This window comes from Bubalus bubalis, chromosome 6, assembly GCF_019923935.1.
Source record: "Bubalus bubalis isolate 160015118507 breed Murrah chromosome 6, NDDB_SH_1, whole genome shotgun sequence".
Taxonomy (NCBI): Eukaryota; Metazoa; Chordata; class Mammalia; order Artiodactyla; family Bovidae; genus Bubalus; species Bubalus bubalis.
The window spans coordinates 62,834,692-62,862,286 of NC_059162.1; positions in this window are offsets into that span (position 1 = coordinate 62,834,692).

Consider the following 27,595-nt stretch of genomic DNA (forward strand, 5'->3'; position numbering starts at 1 on the left):
TTTCTCTGACCACAGCTGTATTACCTAAGCCTCTAGGGTAACAAAAACCTGGTTTGGAGAACTCCTGGGAAAAAAGACTTCTTGGGACTTTCTGTATGACCAGGTGTTACTATTTAGGAAGAGTATATTTCAGATGTTTTAGCAAAATTGGTTCCACTTCACTATAGATTGGTGTTATTACTGTCCCGTGTAGTCCTTCAAGGTAAGGGATCAAAAGACATTGAGGCGTCACTCAGTTCCCGCCTTATCTCAAAACAGTGTTAAACATAAATTGCATTTGATAGGTGGAAATTCTGTTGTGAAGCCCTTAACACAGAGGGTCTGTGATTTACACTGATAAAAATAAATTCCATAATGTAAAAACTACCAGAGGCTGTTTCTCTCTAGCCTAAATCCTTTATACTTCAGTTGAGAGTCTATTTCCTCTCGGTCTATGCTTCATAGAAGGGAGAAATATTCAAAATTGTTTAATGTATGGGTAAAATTTTTAAACTCTTCTCTCAAACTTTCTCAAGATAATTATAGTAAATATGGAAAGTTTTTCTACTAAGAGACTAAATATGTGTCTGAAACCTCAGAATAATTATAATCTTTTTCAAAAGGACTAAACTTTTATAACATTTTAGGAGGAGATAACATTTTATTGAATTTTAGAAGGAAATGAAATAAAAGTGTTATATATAAAAACAATTCCCTTACTGCCATAATCATGACTCCACAATGACTTTTTTTGTGGGGAGGGGAAGAGATTACCCAGTTGATTTTGTTAACCTATTGGGAAGTTGCAAAAAGTCTTATGAAAAAACCTCTAGTATTACTTCGAGAATGTGGGATATTTTGTTAAAAGTATATATATTACTTTACTTCAATATCTTGTACTACATTTCAGTATCTCAAATAGTATCCTGAATGTGTGGAAGTATTTGAATCCAGGTCTTGTCTTATCCAAAATAGATAATCAAATTCTAAGTTGACAAAGAATCATGGGGAAATGCCAAAAGAAGACTTCGGTCTTCCAGCTTTCTTGTGGTGTTAAGTAATGGTATTTCAGAGAAATTTAGTTTTGAGCATTCATGCTCCTCATTACAGACAGGCATTCTTCAGAAAATACTTGCATATGCTTTTAGGCTTGTTACTGAACCATCATAAAGTTCAGTGCTGTTTGTGCACTCTGTGGTATAAACTAACATAGTAATTTCTATGTCGAGAAGACAGTGAACAATTTAGAACAAGTAGTGAAGTCTCAACACTATTGAAGAACGTCTGAAATTGTCATAGACTGTAACAATGGACTTTTAGAATCTTTTTAAAGCCATGTTTACCTTAAATTCAGTCATTATAAAAGTCTGTATTTTATAGTAATCTTAGTTTGTCTACTAGTCTGTTATAATAAAATAAGATCTCACAAATCTGTCCATTAGAGGGAACTAATGAGAGTGCCATGAGTGAAAAGAGAGAGTAGAGACAGATGATATTTTAATGGAATGGTCAGAGGAAGAAATAAAGGTAAAGGAAGAAGAATTCTAATTCTCCACCTAGATAATAGTAGGACCAAAAATTGCTACAATTTGTCTAAAATCATACATCTATTAGGTGGTAGGAAAAGGGTTGGTATTCTATATGCCTGATTCACAAGCCTCATTGTACTCAAGTGAGTGAGAAGGATGAGGTCCAAGGTCTATCTATCAACTGTTAACTACTGAATAAGATACTTTAATCTGATCTTCTGATAAAAACCAAAGACCCTAGACTTTCTCTATCTACAATCTCTGTCATTTTAGGAAGGAGTGGTAGATAAGTTACCAAAATACAAAATCAAAATTGCAAATATGTACATAAACCTTTTTTTTTTTTTTTGGAAGTTCACTTTTCCTTTTCAAGAGTACCAATTATTGACCTATTTGATATAACACTATATTTGATATGGAAACTAGAGGTATTATTATTAAAGATCATGCAAATTCCACTAGATTTTTTATTTTTATTTTTTATCATTATTATTCTGGAATTAATTGCTTGTTACTAAGAGCATCTTCCCAGATTCCCCTGAGTAGATGAAACTGTTATTTGGATCTTCCCTCAACTGAATGAGCCTTTATATCTTTACATGTCATAATTTTATTACATATTTAAAAATGATTGTTTGAAATATGAGTGTCTTCTCCACTCCACTGAAAACTTTATGAATGTAATAATTATTTCTGGTTTGTTCAAGTTTTATCTTTGGTGCCTAGAAATGTATGCAGGATAGAGTGGGATAATCACTCAATAAATTATTTTCAATGAATAAATGAAAGTCACAGGCTTTTGACAAGAGCTCTTTGGGGGTAGTGGTGGTGATTAAATCAAATAAACACCAGTAGCATACTGGTGACATGGTGCAAGCTGTATGACTAGTAATGCTCTATGGACAACATGTGTCATGGTTGTTTCAAGTAGTAAGTATGAAAAGATAATACTAAGGAATCTGAAAAAAATGGGGAAAACAAGATCTACTTGAAAAAAAACCAACAAACCTGAGTTATTTTGTTTCAAAGGGACATAGGGAGCTTAACAAGAAAGTTTTTACAGTAGTTTTTGCAGTTTTGAGTTGAATCTCTGTTTGTAGTCTTATTAAAACAAGTTGGCTGTGGTTAGAACATGTAGGTTAGAACAGTGTATACCGGAGGGTTGATGGCAGCAGTAATATCACCTTTATATGGTGGATTCTCTTGTTGTGTATCAGTGAATCATCACTCAGTGACCCCTGAGTGCAGGAACTTGTATGTGATTAATCAAGGAAGCACTTTTTTTTCTTGAACTCTGGAGAAAAGTTTCTGTACCCAGCAGGTGAAATAACATACTAGTGGGCCTGGCAGGCAGAGTGGCATATTCCTTTCTGACCTCAATTTCCCAAAGATACTGTGTAGTCTGTTTGTGGATCACACACTCAATGGCAAAAGCACCAGACTAAGAAGAACTCTGAGGATCCTATCCTAACTCTATTGATAGGGAGATAGTCATCTTCTCATTTAGTTTAAAAAAAGAGGTTAGATTTCAATGGCATTTGAGTAAGAAGAAAGATAAACCTATCTAATTACCTGTTTTGAAAGAAACAGGGTCATTTAAGTCCTTTGTTGCCAATTGTATCTGTTTAGCTTACAACTATTGGAATTACAAAAAAAAAAAAAAAGAAAAGAAAAGAAAGAAATCTGCTCTTAATCCTTTAGAGAGAAAGTCCAGTTATCATTTTTTTCTCTATGGTTGATTGAGTGATTATTTTAGAGGTGGGTATTTATGGAAATTTAAGCATAAAATATATTTGAGTTTATTTTATTTTAAATTTAAAAGTTAAAAATGGGACAAAATTATGTGGGTTTTATTGCCCTAAACACACAATCCACAAATGCACAGTGAATTTGAGCCAGTAGCTGAAAATGATGCTACTTAATTACTTCATTGGGCAACTAAGATATCTCCTGAAGTTGGTTAAAATAATTCTCAAAAATCAATTACTCTCATCTAATAAAGACTTTCAAAATGAGCAGGATATAGTGTGTGTGTGTGTGTGTATATATATATATATATAAAGTACAAAGTATAAATGTATATATATAGTAGAATAGTATAATTATTAGTTGGTCAATTGATTTATATCTATTATAATGGGTAGACTTTGTATTTGTTATTCTTATGCATCCAGTTGGCAGAGCTCTCTTTGATTTTAAACTTTGGCTAGGTGAATTTACAAGAATTTTAATGCTGGAGGTAGGTAACAGCATCTTCCTATCTCATGAATCATACATGCCTCTTATTGGTGTTTCTTTGATAAATTAAAACAGACCATAACTCTTAAGTAATTAAAAAAGTAAAAGCAACTAGTATAATCCTCTTTTCTTCCAAAAACTTAAGCTGGCATGGATTTCATTTAGAGAACCACAAGAATAGAGACTGGTTAGCTATCAAGGGGCTCACCTATGAAATAGTTGATGCTTATTTTATGAGTGTTCTTAAAGTTCAAGAGAATGACTTCCATAAAATTTTCCACAAGTACAATGACTTTTCTGGGGCATGAAGTTTTGTGTTTTATCTGAACTTTCTTCATATCAGGTTTTAATCACTGATCTCCTCCCCCACCCTAAAATGATAGAGATAACTAAAAGTATTTAAGTATTGCTTGCTGAGAATTTCTGATTTATTAAAAATATAATTGTTAATAGAATTTTTACCAATTTTTCTCCTCTATGAGAGTATATATATATACATATATATATATGTATATATATATATGTAATTTTCTGCCTCTCTTCTTCCTTTGTAATGTTAGATCTCCACTGGAAAGAAAAGGACTAACAGCTGGAACTTATAACTATATGGAAACATCAACATTGTTGAAATTTACACTCCCATGTGCAAATGTTATCAGACGATCAAAAAAATGTGTACAAACAATAAAAGAGGAAAGCAATTTTACCAAAGAAGCATGATTCAGTTGGATAGGGCATAAAAAAGTTATACATGTACATTTTCAGAATAACAATGTGGATTGATACAATGAGATAGACTTTATTATGGTGAAATTTTTCAAAAGGTTTCTAACTCAGGAATAGGCATGATCTATACTAGATGGATGACTTTATGAAACATAAGTCGTTTTGCTCCCACGACATTATATAAGCAAGAGAGGCTGAACGAATAAAATGAAACTATGCCAGTTGGCACTCCTTCCCACTGGATTTTAAGACTGTAGTCTAACACGTATCTCCCTAATACTTTTGGGCATGGTCTCTTAATAATATGCTTCCAGCAGAGAGGTTGGGCCAAGTCTTCCACTGCTAATTTATATCCTGCTTATCTAAGAAAGATTGGTTAATCCAAGTATGGCATTTTGGGATGTAGGATTAGACTAATACTCCTCTAATGTAGATAACATTTTTTTTTGCTTCCTTGGGGCTTTATCTGTCAAGCTAGCTTCTTTTTAGCATTAGCTTGCTCCTCCAGCATAATTTAGTAGAAATTGGTAAAAATAGATGAGACTTTAGTATCCATAAAGACCCTAAAGCTGCAAAATTATATGGGGAGGTAGGTGTAAAACTTAAATATCTCAAATACATTCAAAACCCTCTCCCTAAAAATAAACTTTATTTTTATTTTTTGCAATACAGGCAGGAAGTTTTTTCTTAAGTCCAGGGAAATTTTTTTTTTTTTTGGTCTGGGGGTGAGTTGTTGTGAAAGACAAGAAGTATGTATTTGGTGATTTGACACATGGTTTAGAAATATTCAGATTTGAAAACAACCTCTAATTTGTAGAAGTGTTGCATGATGGTTGAAAGTATGCATAATAGAATCAAACAGACCTGAATTTAAGGGTTGGCTCTGTATTTGCAGGATATACAACTTTATGAGTTACTTTCTCCCCTGCATCATACTTCTATGAATAAATTGGTGATAATGAGTGCTATGGAAATTAAATAAGATGATTTATGTAAAGTGATTAGTATAGTAAATAAAGCACTTACTACAGTGGTAAGAATTCAATAAATGACAGGTACTGTAGTTTATATTATCATTATTATTTTAGATGCATCCCTAAGCTTAATTGACAACTGTAAAACACTTGTTTCTGGATAGTCTCTATTTCTCCTTCCCAGAAAAAGTATCCAAACAGGCATCTTCTGGTCAGAGAGAAGTCACTAAATAGCTTTCAATGTGGACAGAGTGAAGCATGTGGTGAAATTGTCAAGCGTTAGTCTGACTGTTTCATAAACAGACCTCTCCAAGGATCAACACTGCTATATTCAAAGAACACATAAAGATAAATAAAGTTGCAGAGGACTTGCTAGAGAGGTAAGAGTAGAAAGATAAATCCTTCCTTTATTTTAGAGGAAAAGATATGTGAGCCACAGATAGGAAATTATTACAAAGTAAGTGAAAACTGAAGCTTGTTTGCCAAATTCTCTCATTTTTTTTTTCTTTCTGCAGAAAACATTGAACAGTTGCTGAAAATGCCTGAAGAATGACTGCATAGTTGCAGTCATTGCACTGGTAGAGAGAGCAGCAGCTCTGGTTCATCATTTTCAGTGTTTACATTAAAACAGCAAAATCATAGGGCAGCTCTCCTGTAATAGCACTTGCTACATTGTACTGCAATTTATGTTGGCATGACTGTCTCTCCCACAAGTGCTACAAGCACAGGACCAGATCTTACTCATGTATCACCAATTCTGAACAGAATCAGTGTTCAGACAGTGAGTTTGCTGCATCAATGAATCAATTTCGGTAAGTCTCAGATAAGGGCATTCATTTATCTCATTTGTTAACAAATTTGATTGCCTGTTATACTTCAAAACAGCATATGCTAAACTAAAGCTTAAAACAAATTTCTAATTCAGTAGTTACCAAATGATTTTAGCATGAGGATCTTCTTTAAGTGTCAAAAATTTTCATGAGTATTTGTACTTGACTTATCTCTTGATTGAGAAAATACATGACACAGCAGCTGCCAAAGCAGTTCGCACATCTAGTCAAAACTGGTAGTGTAATGGCTGTTTGTGATAGCCTCTTTGTTATGGCAAAACAACTGAAGACAGGTTCTGAAAACATAAATGTCCACCCATAGTGGATTGGTTAAATAAATTATGCTAGATTCACATAATGAGATACTTCACAGTACTAAAAAAGAAGCTGGTAGATCAATATATACTGATATAGAAAAATGTCCAAGATATAAGAGAAAACATCAAATTGTTCCATGGAACACACAGTATAACTCCATTTATGTACAGAAAGCTACACAAATCTGTTGCAAAGAATATGCAAAATTTAATAAAAATATACGATACCTTGAAATGAATGTGATAGGAAGGGGACATTTATTTTTCACATTAATACCTATTGTACTAATAGTAGTATTGTACTGTTTAAATTTTCCCTGGATGAACATGAATTATCTATATTTTACAAATCAAAATAGCATGAATATGCATGGATTATGTGTCTTTTTCTCTATTTTCTCTCTCTCTCTATATATACAAACATACACACATGTGCATGATTGCATGTGTGTGTGTGTGGTGTGTGTGTGTATGATATTCCCTCTTTGCTTAAAACCTATGCTCTGCCAATGGCTAATGTTTGGTACGTGCCTCCATGTGAAAATCCTTTGCGATAATTCTGCTGCTCCCCCATCATTCTTTCATCACCATAATGAAAACCAGTCATACACAGATTCAAAAACCTTTTACCTTTTTTTTTGACAAACAAACAAACCAGCAGGTTTTCAAATGCTTGCTAGCTGCACTATTGTTTATGATCAGGAAACATTACAGGAATCCCACTATTAGAATGGATGAAAGCAGAAATCTGACGGATTTCAGAATGAAGTTTCAGAACTCCCCTCCTCTCTTGTTCTGTGACAGCCTGAAGTGTGAGTGGGTTGGGGGGAAGGGTGAAAGGAAAAAGCCACAGAACACTTAATGTTCTGGGGAGCCCAGTGCCATTGCCTCAATCTGTGCTAGTGGGTCTTTTGGTTGATTCAAGGTCAAAGAAGCTACAGAATTGAGATTAGAATTCAGTTTCACCGACATGAAATCTTATGAGTACAGTTTCTTTTTAACCTTATATGAGTTCCAGGTTGCAGAAAGTTCAGGAACTATTCTTTGCCCACCTTCACACTCACTCCCCCTGACCACTTCCATCCAGTAGTGCCAAACAGAGTACCTTGTGTTTATAGATAACCAAAAACTAACTAAAATTAGTGATTGAATTGAATAGGTTAGATAACTTCCCCAAGACAACTCAGCAGGCAAATGACAGGAGGGATCAATCCATGTAACCCCATTCCCAATTCAGACCTCTATTGTACGCTAATCCTACATTGCTTAAGCCATTTGTCACAAGGTATTTAACTTTAACTTATATGTAATTTTAAATTCCTTTGTAGGTTACTGTTGATTTTCCAATTTCCTTTAAATTTAAGAAAAATAGTAAGCTATTACACAAAGCACCCATTGCCTGGATCCCTGCACTAATATCTATCTCAGCTCCTTGTCTATTAACTTCATAGTTTTAAATCGCAACTCAGAATCCATTTGTCTTTTTACTTCTTTTGAATATGATTGTCTGACTGGAATGCAATTTCTGTTAGGAAAAAGACCTTGTCCCTGTTATTTATTGGAGAAGAAAATGGCAAGCCACTCCAGTATTCTTCCCTGGAGAAACCCAGGGACAGAGGAGCCTGGTAGGCTGCCATCTATGGGGTCACACAGAGTTGGACACGACTGAAGCAACTTAGCAGCAGCAGCAGCAGCATGTTCAATAATAGCTATGTTATTGAATGCTGAATGGTTCAATAAAGGTCATATTATTCAGAGAAATCTCACTGAAAACAACAACAAAAATTCACATTAAAAGGATTTTCTTAAAAGCATCTAAGAGGTGACAAGATAGATCTACAGGATAAAATTGAAGAAAAGTGACATTCTATAAAAGCATGGAGCACTTATCTTACCTTTGACTCATGGGTATTTTGTATTTTGTCACATTAGACCTATAGTTTTGATAGACTCTTCAAGAGTCTTCAAGTAAGGGATTGTAAAAGGACATGTGTGCATGTGTGTTAAGTCACTTCAGTCATGTCCCAATCATTGCGACCCTATGGACCTTCGCCCCCAAGCTCCTCTGTCCATAGGATTCTCCAGGCAAGAATACTGGAGTGGGTTGCTGTGCCATCCTCCAGGGTATCTTCCCAACACAGGGATTGACCCCATGTCTCTTATGTCTACCTGCATAGGCAGGTGGGTCCTTTACCACTACCACCACCTGGGAAGCCCTGTAAAAGGACAGCCTACTTATGTTAAGCTGGGTCCCCAAAAGGCCCCAAATCTCAAAAGACAAGTGAGTCAAGAATACCAATGATTTTATCCTTTTATTTTTTTATTTTTTTTTAAATTTTATTTTATTTTTAAACTTTACATAATTGTATTAGTTTTGCCAAATTATCCTTTCATCCTCTGCTTCTTGAGGTCTGCAGTGAGGGCTGATGTGGCAGATCACAGAAGAGATGAGAAAAGAAAGGAGGAAAACAACCTGTTTTAGAAAAGTTATTGCTGATTCTTTTAGGAATTTGCAGCCTCTACTAAACACTGCTTTGGTGATCCTGGGTTCTTCAGTCAATGAACTTGAATTGTGATGGTTCTAGATAGTGCCATTAGGTGTTTGGCAGAAATCACCATGTATTCATCCGGAGGAAGGCACTTCCATTATAGACCTCAAGAAATCTCCATGATTAAATATATGAGGAAACTACGAATGAATACCAGGAGAAACATCAGTCAGAAGGGAAAAGTCTACAGACCTCAGATATTGGAATTTTCTGTCAGAGATACTGAAACTACTACTCCCACTATTAGGGAATTAAAAGGCAAGTTTGAAAATAGTTGCCGGGAATAAGAGCTATAAAAAATGACATGCTGCTGCTGCTAAGTTACGTCAGTCGTGTCTGACTCTGTGCAACCCTATAAATGGCAGCCCACCAGGCTCCGCCGGCCCTGGGATTCTCCAGGCAAGAACACTGGAGTGGGTTGCCATTTCCTTCTCCAGTGCATGAAAGTGAAAAATGAAAGTGAAGTCGCTCAGTCGTATCCGACTCTTCGAGACCCCATGGACTGCAGCCTACCAGGCTCCTCCATCCATGGTATTTTCCAGGCAAGAGTACTGGAGTGGGGTGCCATTGCCTTCTCCAAAAAATGACATAGAAGAGTTAAAAAAACTGTTAGTTTAAAAATTTTTCAGAAAACTTCAAAAATTGAGATTAAAATACAACAGGTAGATTTAAAAGGACATAAAACACCAATGACATAGATCAGAAAAATGATTTAGACAAACCATAGAGAAATAAAATGAAGGAAAATATAGAGGAAAAGGTAAAGATATATAGCATAGAATGAAGGATTTTAGGATATATTAGATTCCCAGAGGGGAGTTAAGAGAAGATGAGACAGACATTATTTGGTGAATAAAAGAGCTGAGAAATTTTCAGTTCAAGAAAGACACTCATCCAAATGCTTGAAATATCCCCTATTCTCAGGCAGGATAAATAGAAAACAAGGCATACCACCTACATCATGAACCTTTAGGCTGCAAAAAACAAAGTGCCTGAAATACAGCAGTTGGTTAACATAACGTTGGATAAATGAACTAATTTGTACTTAACACTGAAGGCTTTGAGGTTAGATTGCTGTGTTCAGTCATATAACAGGCTAGTTTACTTCATTTCTCCAAGTTCTGGTTCCTCTTCTGTAAAAGAGGGTAACAATGGTATTTACTTCATGATTGTAGAAAGGATTAATAAATACTTAAAGCATATGAAACAGTGCCTCACATGGAAAACACATATTAAATGTAATCTTCCTTTGTTGTTATAATACAAAAATAAAGTAACTATTTGCATGATTTAGCATTATAAATGAAAATTTTCTTAATTTGTTTTCTTTATTTTCTGAGTTCCTCTCTACAATAGACATACTTAGCTAGTATAATTTGCCTGTCTGTGATTATGAATTATTTTGGAAAAAATGTTGGTGACTAAAATAGTCTACAACATTTGGCACAGACTCAAAAATCAATAATGATAACAATTAATATTGGTGTATTGCCTTACAAGTTCAAAGTGCTTTAGCATACACCATTTCATGCCTGACTTTCAAAACTATAGCTTCTGAAGAATGAGTAATTTCCTGTGGAACAGTAAATCACAAGCAAAACTAGCTGAAGTTAATTCTGAAAATAAAAATCAACTTCTATTAAAATCAGAACTATATTAAAATCAATTCCTAAAAGCCATGACTGTCTAATACTGTGATGCATTGCCTAACCACTCCTCGGGGTAATGATAGAACATTGGTTTTGTGGTCCTCATGCAATATAGATTGGATATTGATGGACAACAGAGTAGAAAAGATAAAATCAAGGACCATAGAGATGAGAGGAGATTTAACAGACTGCAATTGAAATGAATGCTTCTACTCACAAGAATGGTAGCAGCAGTTACATTTCCATGGTGACCATTGATTCAATAGACATTTATTTAGTACCAACTGTTTGCATCAAATTGGTCAAGGATTTTTTTAAACCTAGTATATACACAGTAGGTGGTACATACATGAAGAATCCGTCTGCCAATGTAGAGGACAGAGGAGCCTGGTGGACTGCTGTCCATGGGTTTACAAAGAGTTGGGCAGAACTGTGCGACTGAGCACACACTAAAATGCTGCACATCATTTATTTTAATGTGCTTCTATTAGTTCAGTATAAATTCTGTTGTAAAGCATGGTGACAAAAACACAAGGGCTACTAGTGCCAAGACAGTGTAAACTTCTAGGTTATTGCAGAGAAAATCATGCCTGATAACAGTACATTTATTTGGTCTTCATTGGGGACTTGTTATTATATGGCTACCAAATGGGAGGGGAGAAGGTGGAGACTAGCAAATAGAACCAGTTCACTTACCACCTTTCCACCCACCAAGGACTGCTGGTCCCCTTTGAAATCAAGGCCCAAACAACTAAGCTAAATAAAATGGTTTCCTGCTTACTAGGTTCATTCTTTTAGGTCCCTTATAAAAGAGCCTGTGTCTGTTGTATTACATTTAGATAGAAGAATAGTCAGACATTTCATTAGATTACCTTTGAATTTGACCTTGTGCTTGTCATATTTTATGGTAAAGAATAGGACTTTTTTCAAGGAAAAAAAAATAAAATTCTTTTAAGTCAGACTTTGCAACCTAATAGATTGTGCTATTTAAACAGAAAACAAATTAAGATTGCTCTGGAGCTTTTTTTTTTTTTTGTAATTAGCCACAAGTTCCTAAAGGACATTAGGCAATTATAGAAACATACTGAGCTATGTGGCTCAGACTTCAAGTTAATGCTTATTATTCTGGTTTCTGATGACCTTTCAAATCTTTAGTGATAATTTTTGGGACCATTTCCTTTGGCTTCCAAGTAAATCTTTGAATTTACTGAGCAGCAACTCTAGATTTGCATTTCGATATTTGGCAAAACTAATACAATACTGTAAAGTTTAAAAATAAAATAAAATTAAAAAAATAAAATAAAATAAAAAGCAAAAAAAAAAGTAGAATTGTCTTCTTAGTTTGCTGCCACAGAACAATCCTGATATAAGTGAGTCAAGTCTTCTTTAGCTTTTATTTTAGTTATTAATTAAATATAGAACATCTCATTATTAACACATAATTAAGTCATTTTCTAATTATCCTAATCAACAAGTTTTCTCTAATACTAGAGCAGGCATTCCAGTTTCACCGAATAGTATCTAAGGATTTTTCCTTGCACCTTTTTCTAAAACAGTGTTTGATAGCCTTACGTATCAGGCAACATTTCTGTATGCTTTATCTAAATCACTCGTGTTTATTCTTTCTTATTGTTTGAAACTTTATCTTCCTTTTCCCTTTTATTTAATTTACTTGACATCAACCAGTTATTATGAATAGACCAAATTTTCACAAATTTTCAATTTCACAACTGTAGTAAGATGATGTTTTTTGAGTTCTCATTTTATGTAGCCTTTGAAATATATTTCAACTCAGTAAAATAAAATCTGTTATAAGCTATATTTTTATGCTAGGCTTATATTCACATGGATTTATGATTTTTCAGTACTCACCCAAGCCCCCAAAGCTGTACCTCACTAAAGACAAATAGTTTTAAATAAATTTATAAGACTATTACTTTTATATGGTCATATAAGAAAAGAATATGTAAAAATAGTTTTGATAAAATTTAAGTATTCTCTTTAGGTATAGCAGAAGAACAAAGGGATGGAAAATTATGTCCCTTTTTATTTATTTATCAAAAGCTACCCAACTATAGGCAATAATATATAGAACTGATCACAACTTATTATCATGTTGGCCAATTATGAAGGTTATGATAGCTACTGAGTTATGTTTAAGGTAAATAGGAGGAAGATAAAGTCCAGTTCTTCAAAAGCATTAATAACTGATAGAGAAGATAATAGATATCTAAAAATTAATTTTTAAAACATCCTGTGCTAATGGATACAATTGATGACTTGGTTTGTCCTTTTACACTGATCTATTACTAGTAATATTATGAATTAACCATTCTTAGTCACGTTTTCAACCATGTTGGTTATCATTGATACATGGTCACTTATAATGTTCTAAATGTTCAACAGGTGTATGGACTGAATTATGTCCCCTTCAAATTCATATGTTGAAGCCCCAACTCTCAATATAACTTTATTTGGAGATAGAACCTTTAAGGAAGTACTTAATGTTAAATGAAATCAAACAGATGAGATGGACTCAAACGGAGCCCTAACTACATTGGGACTGTCCTTATAAGAAAGAGGCAGGCACCAGAAATCTCTCTTGCTTCCTACCACACAGAGGAAAAGCCATGTGAAGACACAATGAGAAAACAGCCATTTGCAAGTCAAGAAGATAAGTCTCACTAGAAACCAGTTCCACTGCTACCTTGATATTGGACTTTTGACTTTCAGAACTGTGAGAAAACAAACGTCTGTTGTTTAAGCCACCTAGTCTGTGGTATTTGTTATGACAGCCAAAATGGGTTATTATAGAGGGCATTCAAATATTTCAGATCACATATCAGTAAAACTCAAAAAACATATAATGTATAGAATTATAGTGACAGTGATGGAAATAGTATATTCTGATTTCACATCTGTTATAAACTTGTGATTTTATACTACTAAAACCAGGAAATGAGTCATTATTTAAAGCATCATTTAAAATGCAAAAAATTATTAAACAGTGGGAAGAGGAACAAAGTAAAAAGCTGCTTTTCCAACCACTTCAAACCTGCCCACACATTTTAACCAGGAAGCTAGTTTTAAGAATTTCTTAAACATCTTTCTGGTAATCTTGTACCAGACACACACACACAAGCACACAAGCTCACTTACCATTTTTATGCAAATAAGATTGTACTATACTTCAGCAATCTATTTTTGGAGGACTACACCTCTAAGCATGTAGGATTTTAGTTCCTTAACTGAGGTTGAACCCTCATCCCCTGCAGTGGAAGCAAAGGGTCTTAACCACTGTACTACCAGGAAAGTTCCTAACAACCTATTTTTAATAACCTAAAAACAGATTTCCCAGTATAGGGCCCATATAGATCTGTCTCATTTTTGAGGGTTGCATAACATGCCACTGTATGAGTATACTCTAATTTTTCTACTCAATTTCCAACTGATAAGCATCTTGAAAGTTTTTAATTGTTTTCTGTGATAAAAAAGCTACACTCTATATAGTTGCATGTATCTTTGCATATTTATATGAGAATTTTCATAGAAAAAATTCTGAAAAATACTCAGTGAAAGAGCTTATGTATTTTGGGTTTATTTTTAGCTTTGATAGACATTGCTAAATTTCCCTTCAAAAATATTGTACCAAAGTGCTTTCTCACAACACAGTTTGCAAAGAATCTGCTTTCCCATGCTTAAGTTAAAATTGGATGATATAAAGCCTTTAGATATTTATAGAGTATATCTTCTAGTTGTTTTAATTTGAATTTTCTTAATTATCCAGAAGTTGATCACCTCTGACAAACTCTTCTCTGGAGAACTTGTTGAATACTGGAGAACACATCACTTGTGGTTGTTCAAATAACACACACACACACACACACACATGCACACAGTCCTCCTCTCTTTTTATCTCTCTCTCCCACACTGTCAAGGAACACTCAGAATCCCCAAACTTTTTTTAGCTGTTGTATGAGATGTTTCAATGGTGCAGGATCAGGTCAATCACTTTGATCTACTATTAAAATCAAACTAAAAGAAATATTAAAAGAGTTGAGTTTTCAGTTTATAATAACTCCGAAGGAGTAAACTTTTTCTAAGTATCTAAGCTTCTCTCCAAAATGGTTCAATAGAGAGAGCTGGAGGCATGGATGCAAAGGGCAGATGTTATATAAATTAGAAAAATATTGGAAACTTGAGGACTTCTCTTTGCTAGTGTATGTTCAAAGCTTAGGACAATGCCTGATTTGTTTTAAGTGCTTAAGACAGATAGGTTAAATGAATACATGGACAACTGTAAATTCTAAACATGTAAGTAAAGTAATTACAAAGTTACCTTCGAGAAAGAATCCTGCAAAATTTCCTTGATAAACAGAAACATCCCAGAACATATGTTAGTTAGGCTTCCCATGGAAACATTCAAGTTTTATAATCACCAGTTTAGCAGAACAGGATCTCCCAACACATTTAATAAAATCTTTCATATTTTCTATTACTCCCAGAAATTCTGGGATCCTAAGAAGAATTATATCAATCCAATTTTTTTTTCTTTTTTTTTTTTCTGTTTATTTTTGGCAGACTTTCAGCTCAAAATGAAACTGGAGTCTTTAAATGCAGGTTTGTCTTTGATAAAAATTCTTTGCTGATTTACCTCCTTTATTTAGCTCTGTTTTTACTCAGTGCCTTACAATTTCTTTCAATCTTAAAATAAAGTTGCTTTTTAAAGAGCAAATGATCTAGACAATAGCATGCAATTGAAAATATTTCATTTCTATCTCAGACATGTGTGGGTCATCAGGAACACAATATTGCCTAGCAAGTTGTTAGCTCACAACAGTTACCCCTATTGTGTGTTAGTCTTTAATAGTCATTCAAATCATTATTATCTTAAATTTAAATAGCAATGGAAGTCTTGATAATGATGAGATATTGAAAAATCACATATGTTGAATCTGGGTAATTTAAAAATTCTAATCATGCCAAGGAGAACAAAACCTGCATTATAGTTATGAATGTTGATGTGATTTGATGTGAGAGGTGAAGAACTGATAACTTGTTGAACAACAGAATAACTCCCCTGGGAAAGTTCTATATAATGATGATTATATAATGTATGCCATGGTATGGTGAAACTTATTTAGAACTTTAAAGCACAGAAGGGCTCAATTGGGCCAGTACTTGAGAAGAACATCTACAAAATTATTTTATGTCAATAATTAGCGAAACATAGGAACAAACACTAAGGAAGAAAAACTAAGGCACTGTTGGACAAAGAAATCATGACCAATGAAGGGCATGACCTTTGTCAGTACAAATGAGGCCAGACAAGCTTACTTGTTGCTTTTATAGGATTATCAAATTGGTGGATAAACAAAGGAAGTGGAGTTATAAGAGCAGGACTTTAAGGAATTGTTTGATGCAACCGTTATTACTAGCTTAAATTCTTGGGCTATAAGTCCATTGTTGGAGTCTTGTGAAAAATAATTTACCACAACCACATGAAGTTTAGTCTCAGGAATGGAAGCATGATTCACTATTATAAAATCTAATCATAGAGGGTAGCAAGTTGATACATTTAAAGGAAATGATATGTTTGTGTCAAACATTTCTGAAATGGAGGCTGAAAATACCTGCAAACGTTCTTTATGAAAGCACTAAAAGTAATAGTAGACTATCTTTTGGACATGAAAAGAGTCACTATTGAAGACCAAAATTCTGTATTTAATGGTGAAATCTAGGAATAAGAGAAGATCCTCATTACCATCATTAATTTTATTTTTATTTGGGGATTTCTAAGATCATGGCATCTGGTCCCATCACTTCATGGGAAATAGATGGGGAAACAGTGGAAACAGTGTCAGACTTTATTTTTTTGGGCTCCAAAATCACTGCAGATTGTGATTGCAGCCATGAAATTAAAAGATGCTTACTCCTTGGAAGAAAAGTTATGACCAACCTAGATAGCATATTGAAAGCAGAGACATTACTTTGCCAACAAAGGTCCATCTAGTGAAGGCTGTGGTTTTTCCAGTGGTCATGTATGGATGTGAGAGTTGGACTGTGAAGAAAGCTAAGTGCCAAAGAATTGATGCTTTTGAACTGTGGTGTTGGAGAAGAGTCTTGAGAGTCCCTTGGACTGCAAGGAGATCCAACCAGTCCATTTTAAAGGAGATCAGTCGTGGGTGTTCTTTGGAAGGAATGATGCTAAAGCTGAAACTCTAGTACTTTGGCCACTTCATGTGAAGAGTTGACTTATTGGAAAAACTCTGATGCTGGGAGGGATTGGAGGCAGAAGGAGAAGGGGAAGACAGAGGATGAGATAGCTGGATGGCATCACTGGCTCGATGGACATGAGTTTGAGTGAACTCCGGGAGTTGGTGATGGACAGGGAGGCCTGACGTGTTGCAATTCATGGGGTCGCAAAGAGTCGGACATGACTGAGTGACTGAACTGAACTGAAAAGCAATATACATGAAATCAAATATGGGTTACAATTATCGGGCAATTATAATCTCCCCAAAATTATGCAAAAGACTATGCATATGACTTAAAATAGGAACATGGAATGTTAGTTCCATGAATCAAGGTAAATAGGAAGTAGTCAAACAGGAGATGGCAAGACCATAAAGAAAGCTGAGTACTGAAGAATTGATGCTTTTGAACTGTGGTGTTGGAGAAGACTCTTGAGAGTCCCTTGGACTGCAAGGAGATCAAACCAGTCAATCCTAAAGGAAATCAATCCTGAATATTCATTGGAAAGACTGATGCTGAAGCTGAAACTCCAGTACTTTGGCCATCTGATGTTAAGAACTGACTCATTAGAAAAGACCCTGATTCTAGGAAAGATTGAAGGCAGGTGGAGAAGGGGATAATAGAGAATTAGATGGTTGGATGGAATCACCAACTCAATGGACATGAGTTTGGGCAAGCTCCAGGAGTTAGTGATGGACAGGGAAGCTTGACATGCTACAGTAGTCCCTAGGATCACAAAGGTTCAGGCACAAGTGAGCAACCGAACTAACTAGCTGATGACTTAAAATATAATTATGTTTATTGCAAATCTAGAAATGTAATTAAAAGAAAAAACCCCAGTCAAACCATCAATAAAAGATATCAGTAATGCAAGATACTCATAAAATGCAATCTCTACATCTTATAAAGAAAATTGCAAATATAGTTGCAAACTATTTAAGTATAATATATAAAGAAAGTTAAGAACTTTATTGAGCTCTTTAAGGGAACATGATTCTGGAAAAGATAGTTGAACCTCATTTATTAAATATGTAATATAATTCCCACACTTATTTGGGAAATGAAAAGGTAAAAGAAATAAAACTGGAGCTTTTAGGGAAAGTTAAAAATATTTTCTGACATAGCACTCAATTGGAAAGAAGGCAAGACTTTAAAAGTAAATTTGAACCATCACCACCATTACAGAATAGGTTGTAAACTTCTGATAAGTAAACCTATAATTTTGATATAAAAATAGATAAATAAAAAATAATAAATAGCCCAGAAATAATTGTCATTATTTATAAAAAATGCAATCCATAATAGAAAGTGTTAGTCACTCAGTGGTGCCTGACTGTTTGTAACCCTATGGACTGCCGCCCTCAAGGCTCCACTGCCCATAGGATTTTCCAGGCAAGGATACCGGTAGTGGTTTGCCACTACCATTTTCTTCTCCAGGGAATCTTCCTGATCCAGGGATCAAACCCTGGGCTCCTGTACTGCAGGAAGATTCTTTACCAACTGAGTTACCAGGCAAGTCCCCAATGTATAATAAAGGAAGTATGGATCAATACAATGAGGAGGAGAAGCTTTAGTCAAAAGACATGTAAGATAAAGACTTAAACAGTTTGGAAAAAGCCATTTATTTCTTGTGACCCTTCAGGTGTCACAGTGATAAAGAATCCACCTGGGATTCACAGGAGACACAAGAGATGCAGGTTCAATCCTGGATCAGTAAGATTCTGGAGGAGGAAATGGTAGTCCACTCAAGTATTCTTGTCTGGAAAATTCCACAGATAGAGGAGCTTGATGGACTCCAGTCCATGGGGTCACAAAGAGTAGAATGCAACTGAGCATGCACATGTATTCTTCACCTCACCTTTTTTTCCAAAGTAAGTTCCATGTGAGTTAAAATTTTAAAATGATAAAACAAACACATTTTAAGTAGGAAAAAATAGACGTAAATAAAGTATATTGTTAGATAGAAGATGAATATGAATTCACAAAAGATTAAAAAATCATAAAAGTCAGTAAATTTAGTTTCATAAATATGAAAAATACTTATTTTTTAAAGAATACCTCACTCTATATTTAACAAAGGGTTAATATCTTTGTAATTAAAAAATATAAATTCATAAGTACTAGGCAAAGGACATGAATAGACAATTCACCGAAGAGGAAATAGAACTCGTAAGCAAACTTATGGGAAAATGTTTACCTCATTAGTAGTCAATGAAATGCAAATTCAGCTTAGACTGGGAAAAAAATAGGTTATAGTTTGTTTTCATAGCTCAGTCTTCTGAAAAAAAGGAGGAAGTAGAAGCAGTTTGAGTCTTGGGATTTCTGTTTGTTAGAGAAATTATGAGATGTCAATTGGCAGGAGAAAACTGTGTCATAGTGACCTGATAGAAAACTGCTGCCCTGCAGTTTTCTCCCCAAAATTTTTCTGGGAACAAGTGACTGAGTGGTGGGGGTGTAGAAGATTGGATGGAGAATTCTGAGAAAGATGCTATTATTTTCTTTAGTTAAGTTGAAATTAATTTTAATAAACAGCTAAGTGTGGTATTAATAAATATGAAATATGGCATCATCTTTCATGTATCACCTCATGGTGGCTCAGATGGTAAAGAATCTGCCTGCAATGCCACAGACTCGGGTTCAATCCCTGGGTTGGGAAGATTGCCTAGAGAAGGGAATGGCAATGCACTCCAGTGTTCTTGCCTGAATTCCATAGACAGAGGAGCCTGGTGGGTTACAGTACATGGGGTCACAAAGACTCGGACACGACTGAGTGACTAACACTTCAAAGGTCACAACAGCAAAATATTGAAAAATAAAATAAAATATTGTAGTGGTGTGAACCTGGTATTTTACTATCTAAAATAACATTAATAATATTGTATTATAGGATGTTAACAAGCAGTTAGAGATGGTTAAAAGATTAGAGACTAATCTCAACCATTAAAATGCCTAATGTTTAGTGAGTACTGTGTTTTAAGCATTGCAGGAAGCACTTTACATGGATTCTTTAATTCTCACAATGAGGTATATATTGCTATTGTTATTATTATTACCTCACTTTTACATAAGGAAAAATGGGGTTTCATGGAGGTTAAGAGACTTGTAAATCTTACATTCTAATAAACAAGGGAGCTACAATTTGGCCCTGGACATTCTGACAAGAAAATCTGCTCATAATCACTACATTACACATAATGCGAAATACTGTGGCATGAGATAGTATGTACATTATAATTTTGATTCTAAAAGTGCATAAAAACTCCAAACATTAAAACACTGAGGGATGTGCTAGGTGGTAGGATAGACAATTCATCATTTTTCTCTTTTTGAAGTAAAAATTAAAGAATGATAATTGTAAGATATTTTTGAAATGAAAAACATCTGTCAGGCAATTAAAAATATTTACATCTATTTCCACATCATAGAGATTTGTAGCACAAACAGGAAACGCTAACGGTCAACATGGACTTAGGATGATTGTAAGTGTTACAAAATCCCCTTTAGGAATCTCAGAGATTGCGTAGAATCTGAAGATTTTCCAACCGAAACAGCTTCTGGGATAATACCTTTCCTGCTGTCTTAGTGTAAATATATACCAAATAGCATCCAGACAATATCAGGATATGATTTTACCAAAATAGGTGCTAACTGAAGATTTTGATACTGACAGTAACTTGAGCATGAGGAAGGTGGTGATGATAATAGAACCATGTACTGAGCAGTTATTACACGCCAGATACTATGCTGAATACTTCCCTTGCACGCTAGCTCTCAGTGTAAGTTTACAGTATTATTATTATCATCTGTCTCAGATATTTGCTGATTGATTTTTTCTCTAAGGTATTATTTATCTCTTGGCTCTAGTTTGGTTGCTTTTGATAGATATAAAAAGTCATGAATTAATCTTCTTGACCAAGTGACGTGCTATTGGTGTTGGCAATCTCTGCCTGAATGCACTGTGGCTCCAATTCCAATAGTCACAGCTCATATTTAGTCTTGTTAGGTTACATGAAGTGAACAGCTTATTCGTGGGGTACTCAGCTTCTTCTGAGACATAGGAGTAAATAAAGCAACTCTAATACCAAATCACAAAATATTGGCTGGCTGGGTAATTGATAGGAGATAGTGAAAAGAGAGAATGAGAGAAGGAGAAGAGACAGGTAGGAAGGAAGGAAGGGAGATAGAGCAGGAAGAAGGAAGGAAAGAAGGGAAGAGGGAAGGGATGCAGAAAGGAGAATGGGGGAGGGAGGGAAAGAGTGAGGAAGAAAAGGATGTGACTCTTATTAACCAATTATAACATAAGATTCTGTGAAATTACTATAGGTCTAGTCAATTAAATCAGGCATTTTGGGAGCACTGTAGTGTTTGGTCTGCCTCCACGAAGCAGGCTGGAAAAAATCCCAGAATATCAGGCCACGAGGCAGTTTTTTCTTGGTTGGCAGTATTTTGCCGTTCTCTTTCTCAGAACTGAAAAAAAAAAGTGTGGAAAGTGAATGTTACCCCATAGGCAGCTGGGAAAAAGCCTAATGGTTCTCTGGAATAGGTTAGCAATAAACTAGTATGTCCAGCTTTGACTTCACAGTTTTGAATAGAACAAAATGGGATTTTTAAAACTTTGCAAATTGACTTGGGAAGTAAGGTTAAGGATATCTATAATATTCAGCCTAAGAAAAGGAAGAGAGACAGGGCCAATGCCAGGAATGGCAGGGACAACCCACTGAAGAGTGAAAGCTGGTATTTATTGCTGTCTTGGTAATGGTCTTGTTGTTGTAGTATAAAATATCAAATTAATTTATTTTACTGAACACAGTGAGCATAAGACCCAATATGAGTCTCTTTGTTCTAATTATCAGTGTGTAGAAGATGTATTCTTGCTTTTAAAAATAGCATCAATGATAGCATTAAAAAAAAAAAAAAAAGATCATTAAGTCCAAGTGATGAAGCAGAACTGAATTTATCCCTGAGGCCACCACTACATTATGGCATGAATCTAGTGCAAGCCTTCACAGAAGGGGGTGTCCCAAAATTTCATTTACTAAGAGATTGTTTTAAACAGTCAAGGAGTCATCTAAGATAGAATACCGAGCAAATAATGTGACACCATTTCAAGTACTGATATTCTTGCAACATTCCACTTTAACATACTTTAATCCCAGAACGAGTGGTAGAATGTTAGAAGCATTTAAAGATGATCATTTTTACAGTTTGTAAGCAGTATCATGTTCTTTCCATTTGTATTAATGTGTTTCTAGAAACACAAATGTTCAACTGATAGTTGCTGGTGCAGTAATAGCTCATTTATAGTTTCTTAATTGATAAAAATTCTCTACTTTTTATGCACATATATTATTATAAATGATCAGTTATTTCTGCTGTTTGTTATCTTAAATACCTTTGAATAAAATTCAAGGCCCTTCATAGTTTGGACTTGCTTTACCACTAGCTTCATCTTTTGTCCTTTCAATGGTAATATCTGATCATTTATCTTCTGGCAAGCACTTACTCATCCTTCCATTTTGAACTTGAATGATACCTGTTATATAAAAACTTCCTTGATTCCCTGAGCTGCACCTAAGTGGTCTATGTTGCTGCCATTACATTTTTTATATACTTGTAAAAGCAGATATCAAACTGAATCTTCTCACAGGTACTCACATCTCAATTGACCTCAAGCCTCCTAAGGACAGAGATGATATCTGGTTATCTTTGTGTGCTGGGGACCTAGCATTATACCTTGAATGAAACCTTGATGGTAACTGACCTCACTTGGAAGTCCTAAAACAGACAGATTACACCTGGTGGGCATGGTCTTCCACCCACCTCTGCTCTCAAGTGAAGGCTGACTGGAAAAAGGGTACTCTCCACTCAGGAAGGGAGAGGCAAAGGATGGGTCTTCGAGTCTTCAGTATTCTCTCATCTCATCTTCCTGACTGGAGACCAGTGAAATCAATGCTGACAAATCAGGAAACGCCTGAAGTGGCTTGCTGTGCTGGAATTCTCAATATATCCCAGAACCCTAAACGGGTATGTAAGTTGGTATGTATGTAAGCTAGAGTAGGCCATTACCACCTCAGCTGGGACCTGTACATGTGTGAATTGCATGCCAGGATCCCCGGGTTTAGTTGGACAGGTTTGTCCTAGTCATTTCATGAGCTTCCTAGCCAAGTAACTTTGCATTTTATGGGGTTAAACATTTTTACCCAACCTACTGTGTTATGTTGGGGCTTTATTATGTGCTTTAATAAGTGTTTCTGAATCAAGAACTGGATTAAAGGATGGAATTAAGTACTCTGAATAGGTTTAATTAATCTCAGTATCTTAAAGAATGGACCTATCACTGTACTTTCTTTGATACTTTCTCTCTCCCTATGTATATATAATATGTTATAAATGTCTATTTGTGTGTGTGACTATAGTTATTTGCATGTATATTCATGTATGTTTAAAGGTGGTCACAAAATACTGTTGATGACTGTTGAACCTTTGTCATTCAAGGTTTTATTGAATCTGGGGTTTATGAGACTAATCTTTGAATCTACTATATTTTCACATTATCACATGTATTGAGTATAATCTGTGCTTCAGTTTATTGCTTCAGATTCTCTGAATCTGGCCAGATTCACCTTCCATTTCCCTCTCCCACCACCCCCCAGTTTTGAATCTTCTATAATTTTGATTGCCCACCCTGCATGTCATCATCCAAACTCTTGATGATGATAAGCATTTGAATTTAAGTAATGGGGTGCCACATCTGTGAAGTGAGTGAAGTGAAGTGAAGTGAAAGTCACTCAGTCGTGTCCGACTCTTTGCGATCCTATGGCACTATACAGTCCATGGAATTCTCCAGGCCAGGATACTGGAGTCGGTAGCCTTTCCCTTCTCCAGGGGATCGTCCCAACCCAGGGATCAAACCCAGGTCTCCTGCATTGCAGGCAGATTCTTTACCAACTGAGTTATCAGGGATTGCCTTACCACTACAATCATCTTCCAGGCTGATATCAGTATATTATTCATCTAGGTCTTCTATTAATGAATCTAATTTCTTGGACACGTAACTTATCTTTGTCAATGCTGTACAGCCTACTGTGTGTCCCTGATGTACTAAGTAAAAAAAAAAAGGAAAAATGCTGAAGTTAGTCTTTGTTCTTCATGAAACCCTAGGATTCTCCTGATTTCTGCTTCCCTTCCAACATTTCCATGGCCTATCCCTTTGAAAATATGTTTGGAATCTTATAAAAAATGTATGTGTACCTCATTTGTCTATCACTGAGGAAACTGAAGACTGAATCATTGTTTGACACTTGCAGTCATAGATGTTCAGCTCTCTGTATGGTCTTGCCCCCAGCTCATTTTACATAGGATTTTTAGGGGCCAACATTGAGAAGTATGATAAAGAGCTATTTATTCTCTCCTTCTTGAAAAAATAAATAAGGTACAATTATTTATTCACTTAGTCAATGATTTTAGTATTTATTGAGCATTTTTTAAAAGGTTCTGTTCAGAGGTAAGAGTCAGTTTCTACTACTTAGGGATTTACCAGGTATGAATAGGATTCTTGTTGTTTAGTCACAAAGTTGTGTCTGACTCTTTTGTGACTCCATGTACTGTAACCCACAAGGCTTTTCTGTCAATGGGATTTCCCAGGCAAGAATAGCAGAGTGGTTGTCATTTCCTTCTCCAGGGGATCTCCCCACCCAGAGACTGAACATGCATTGACAGGTGGGTTCTTTACCACTGAGACATCAGAGAACCTCATTGAATGGGACTGTTGTTTAGTTGCTCAGTCGTGTCCAACTCTTTGTGACTCCATGGACTGCAGCACATCAGGCTTCCCTGTCTTTCACTATCTCCTAGAGTTTGCTCAAACTCATGTCCATCAAGTTGGTGATGTCATCCAATCATCTTATCCTCTGTTATCCCCTTCTCCTGCCTTCAATCTTTTCCAGCATCAGGGTCTTTTCCAAGGAGTCAGTTCTTCACATCAGGTGGTCAAAGTGTTGGAGCTTCAGCTTTAGCATCAGTCCTTCCAGTGAATATTCAGGGTTGATTTCCTTTAGGATTAACTATTTTGATCTTCTTGTTGTCCAAAGGACTCTCAAGAGTCTTCTGTAGCACCATAGTTCAAAGGCTTCAATTATTCAGCACTCAGCCCTTTTTATTGTCCAGCTCTCACAGCCGTACATGACTACTGGGAAAACCATAGCTTTGACTATACTGACCTTAGTAGTTCTCAAAGTTTGAGCCCCAAATTAGCAGCAAAAATATCAAGTAGAAATTGTTAGAAAGGTAAATTTGGGGCTACACCCCAGACTTACAGAATCAGTAACTCTTGTATGTAAGGAAATCATTATAGTGTTATACTACCCTTGTTTTCAACATTTTTCTGGAGAATAGAGGAGTAACTAACCAAATTAATATGGAAGTACCTCATAAATCTGTGTGCCTTAGTCATGTGTATAGGTGGACAGGAAAAGTTGGTTCCAAGGTTCCCTGGTAGAAAGAAAACTTCTCTTTACTTGCCTGTTGAATTTGTTATTTTAACAGAGGGCAAGATTTATTACTAAACCATCAGAAGATTTGCTATCACTAAAATGTCTTTGAAATGAGATGGGGTAAAAATTAATCATAAGCATAGGAAGCCATAAGCTGATATGACAACATACTGCAGCTTACTGAAATTAAATGGTGGTCAGTCAGCAGCAGACACACTTTCCAGGTTGTGCAGGTACTTACAAATGGTGGCAAGTAGGGTTCCAATGAGGAAAGAAAGCTGATTGCATTGCTGCTTCTTCCTGGCATTCACCCTCTCTGAGCTCCTTACATAAGGTGAGTCTTTGACCTTGCCCAACACTTTTTTATTTTATGGAGATTTGGTTACAAGCTCTATGATGCACTAACATTCTTTGAATAAGTTATGAAGAATTTTGCTCACTTTTTATTCTTAATAGAGTTTGACTTTATTCATCTCCTTTCTTAAATGATCCATTAATTGAAGTATTGCTTTAATGGATTTTCAGGTTTTTTTTTTCTTTTTAATTGATTGATGATGAGTGTGTGAGTGTGTAAGGTCGTACTGATATTGCAGATTTAAGGATGGCCTATCATTTTGCATGAACAATTGACAGGTTGTTTGTTTCATGTTGGTGTGTTGTCAAAGATCTTTATGCCATGGCTTACTACTGGGGGAAAAGAGATGTCAGTGTTCTAGGCCTCCTATGCTGACCCTTCTTACATGACTGTCCTTCAGCTATACCTACAACAGATCTCCATTCCAGCACTTATTCCATTGTTTATCTGTGTATGTATCTGTAACCTCCATTGGTATTTGAGCGTACTGGGTTTTCTGTCCATTTCTATGTGCCCAGCAATTAATGCAATGCTAGAGAGATGATGTGTTCCTTAAGTATTTATTAAATAAGTGAAAGAATGGTTGGATGATGAGGGGCATGATTTTTCTTGTTCAAAATCATGTCATGCTTCCTGAAAAATAGTCTCTGTATTTACTAGTAAGCAATTTTACTTAGAAACTATCATGGAGATTTAAGGCTATACCTTTACATTCTATTTCAGGTTACTTCTTGTTTTTGATAGAACATTTCATTTATGAAGAACAAAAGTGATTAATGATGGGATATATATTCTCTGTGCTAAATGCTTTACATTTATTCTCTCACTTTATATTTAAAAAACAAGTGTTTGTAAGTGAAAATATTGGTAGACATGCTTAATATTTTTGACAGAAATATTAGTTTGGGAAATCCATGTGTCATTCCACAAATTCATCCTTTTCACTTATACTTTTCCTTTCCCATTGTCCTAATCACCATCTTTTAATTGTCTTTCTTCAGTTCTAGTTTATTTTTATGCCTTATGGTATTTCAACCTACCTTGGTATATAAAAATAGAGTTTGAGGAAATAGTTACCCCAATTACACAGAATACTAAAGTTTTAGCCTTGTGACTATGGTCCAAGCAAGCCTACAATAGAAAGGTGGTTGACTCTAGTTTCCCAATCATTTAATGAATCTGTGGGTGGTGGAAACCCTAAAGATGCTGCTTTTCTACTCAAGATAGATAAATACAGAAAATTAAAATTTATTCTACTTTTCGGTAACATCTACCTCACTTGGCTACATATGGCCCTGAATAGATAGATTTTTAAAAGCAATTTATTAGCATACTGAAAATTCCCGTTAAATACTAGACTAGAAAACTCACTAAGTCACACGCTATATTAAAAACTGTCCTCATGAGACTTCAGAGGATAGGGCTGATACATTTTTTCTCATCTCTAATATCAATGACTCTATTATATTTAATGTAACTTAATTCTTTTGGTATCTCCATGTGAAAATTTATTACATAAAGTAATTTTTTTCCTTTAAAGCACAAAGGGGCAAAATCATATTTGATAAGGGATGAGGTGATTTTAAGTGCTATAGGATGTTTCTCAAAGGATTGGAAACATTTAAAATTTCTGAAGTAGACTCCCTTAAGCATTCTAAGATAAATTTTAAGTGTCTTCAGAGCTTAGTACCTGGAAAATTTT